This window comes from Otolemur garnettii, unplaced genomic scaffold, assembly GCF_000181295.1.
Source record: "Otolemur garnettii isolate 467f Iridium unplaced genomic scaffold, OtoGar3 scaffold00161, whole genome shotgun sequence".
Classification (NCBI taxonomy): Eukaryota; Metazoa; Chordata; class Mammalia; order Primates; family Galagidae; genus Otolemur; species Otolemur garnettii.
In genome coordinates, this window is record NW_003852556.1 from 2,492,311 (window position 1) to 2,495,676 (window position 3,366).

Below are 3,366 nucleotides of genomic sequence, written 5' to 3' on the forward strand. Positions count from 1 at the left end.
ATACAGGCCGCCCAACCTCTCTCCTGCCTGAGCCCTGGGTCCCAGGTCCCTTCAAGGCGCTGGGGCAGCCCTTCCAGGTCTGGGTGGGGCTGCACATGTACTTTGGTCTACACACCCCCTGTCTCCTAGGACAGAGCTGGGAAGGTATGTCTGTGCTTACATTAGGATCTCAACGCAATCCTACCTGTGAGATGCTCAGAATGATAGGCACTCACTTATTTATTTTTATTTACTTTAAATTAGGACAGCTGCAGAAAGATATACTCACTGATAAATATGTTTTTACTGTTTAAATATGGGTTAAGTGGCTCGGTGCCTGTAGCTCAAGTGGCTAAGGCGCCAGCCACATACACCTGAGCTGGTGGGTTCAAATCCAGCCCAGGCCTTCCAAACAACAATGACGGCTGCAACCAAAAATGGCCAGGCGTTGTGGCGGGAGCCTGTAGTCCCAGCTACTTGGGAGGCGGAGGCAGGAGACTCGCTTGAGCCCAAGAGTTGGAGGTTGCTGTGAGCTGTAATGCCACGGCACTCTACCCAGGGCAACAGCTTGAGGCTCTGTCTCAAAAATAAATACATACATACATACATAAGGGTTAAGTTACAGGAAGAAACGGAAATCCTCCTTCATCAGAAAGAAGGGAGAGGAAGGAAAGAAAGGGACAGAATGGAAGGGAAACGGCCACAGCATCTCGTTTAATTTTCTGATGGCTAAATGAAAGAGATACTTTACTCCATTTTATAAACAAAGAAACCAAGGTCCAGAGTTCAGTAACTTGACCAAGAACGCAGAATAACCAAGATCTGAGCCGGGAACATCTGATCACAAAAGTTCCCAACACACCACGACGGCCTTTTAATAAGTGCTTCTACTTTTGTGCATGGGCAGAGAGGCAAGAACAGCACGTCCACAGCCGATGCAGTCCAAAAGCCCCACTGCGACCTGGAGGAGGGTCTCATTCACTTCCCCTGGGAGGTCTGGGTCTCAGCACCTGTATAGGGAGGGTCTGGAACCCTGCGTGAACCACCCAGCAAATGGCCTGAGTGCCCGTGTCGCTGGATGCTGGACTCTGACCGCAGCTGCACACGAGGCCCAGTTAGTTGCAAACACCTGGAAGAGCCATTCTGCACGAATGTCCAGCTGGTCCCTGGGAAACTGGGCAGGCCCAAGACAATCCTTCCTGTGCAGGACCTCCTGCGCTTCCCAGAACAAGCTAATCCCTCGCCCTGCCCACGAGGCAGCCAAAAATGTCCCTGCATAGATCCAGAATGGCCCCCAGGAGGCAGAAGCACCCAGGTAAGAACCACCTGGAGGAAGTATTAGCCACAGAAAGAAAAAAGAAACTCAGAACGTGGTTTGGAGCGACTGCTTAGAAGTTGTGACTGAGCGACTCATCTCATGGCCCTTTGTGCCGCAGTTAATTCATCTGGGAAACCCAGGTTAGGAATCTCCCCTCTTTCCTCCCTCATTTGGTTGGCATAAATGCCAACAGTCACATTTGAACCTTACCCTCTGCTGTGCCCTGCAAATCCCCCCAGCACCCCAGTCCCAGTCTCACTTCTCCTCTCTGTCCACTGGAAAACCAGCATGGGTCATGTCCCATTTTGTCTGGTGTAAAATTTCATTCATTTGATTACTTGGAAGGCAATCTAATAGGTAAACTAATACTTAGGCATAAATGGCTGATAACAGCCACCATATCTTCCAAAGTCTGCTTGCATGCTGAGCGTAAGTGGACATAAACCACTCCATTCAAGAGGAGATTCCCTAAAGTGGCCTTGCAGACTAGCAGGAGAAGGGACAGGGATTCTGCCGCCCTGGACTAGGAGAAGCACAGGCTCCAGCCCTGCTGCTCCCATCCCCAGGCAGAGGCTCTGTGGGTGGTCTGGCTCAGGGGCTGTCTGGGTTTCCTCTTCTGCAAAATGCAGGTAAACGACCCTGCTTAAGGGTTCTCGTGATGATGGGATGAGCCGATGCAGGTGAAGGTGCTCTGCAAATGGGATGAGCTCCCTCACCTGCCAGTAAGAATGATCTTGCTTCCCTAAAAGGCTCCAGCATGTGTGTTTATCAGCTGTGCTTTTCAGGGTCCATCATGAATACTCAGCACATGAAGGCATCGACAAATATTCCTTTAAGGTGGCTCGGCGCCTGTGGCTCAAGTGGCTAAGGTGCCAGCCACATACACCTAAAGTGGCGGGTTCAAATCCAGCCCAGGCCTGCCAAACAACAATAATAGCTGCAACCAAAAAGTAGCCGGGCGTTGTGGCAGGTGCCTGTGGTCCCAGCTACTTGGGAGGCTGAGGCAGGAGATTCACTTGAGCCCAGGAGTTGGAGGTTGCTGTGAGCAGTGAAGCCACGGCACTCTACCCAGGGGCTCAGCTTGAGGCTCTGTCTCAAAAAAAAAATTCCTTTAAGGATTAATGATGATTTTATAATTCAACCTCAATGTTGAGGGGAAAGTCTGTTTTAGAGCATCAGGGGAGCCCTGAAGATGTTTCCATTTTGAGCCAAAATTATGCAGTGGAAAGAGCCACAGGGTCTGGTTTTCAATCCTGGAAAATCCCTCATTGTTTTTAAACCACAAGCATATTTCTTAACTTCTCTCCAACTCAGGTTTCCTGAAGTAAAAACTACACACAGCTGGCATGGTGATTCACACCTACAATCCCAGCACTCTGGGAAGCTGAGGAAGGTGGATTGTTTGAGCTCAAGAGTTTGAGACTAGCCTGGCAGCACCCATCGCTCAGTGCGTAGGGCGCCAGCCACATACATGGAGGCTGGCAGGTTCAAAGCCAGGCTGGGCCAGCTAAAGAACAATGACAACTGCAACAAAAAAACAGTTGGATGTTGTGCCAGGCACCTGCTGTCCCAGCTACTTGGGAGGCTGATGTAAGAGAATTGCATAAGCCCAAGAGTTTGAGGTTGCTGTGAGCTATGACACCACGGCACTCTACCCAGGGCGACAGCTTGAGACTCTGTCTCAAAAAAAGAAGAAAAGAAGAGAGTTTGAGACCAGCCTGATCAAGAGCAAGACCTCATCTTTACCCAAAACAGAAAAACTAGCCGGGTGTTGTGGCGTGCGCCTGTAGTCCCAGCAACTTAGGAGGCTGAGGCAAGAGAATGGCTTGAGCCCAAGCGTTTGAGGTTGCTGTGAGCTATGACACCACAGTACTCCACCTGTCTAAGATGACAGAGTAAGACTTTGTCTCAAAAAATAAATTAAAATAACAAAATAAAATAAACTACGCACAACTATTGCTTTACAAATAATAAATACCTGCCTCTCATTGTAAGAATTAAATGAAAAAGTGTACATAAACAGCTCCCTCACAATGCGGTTGGATAGAGTGGTGGACTAGAAACTGTTT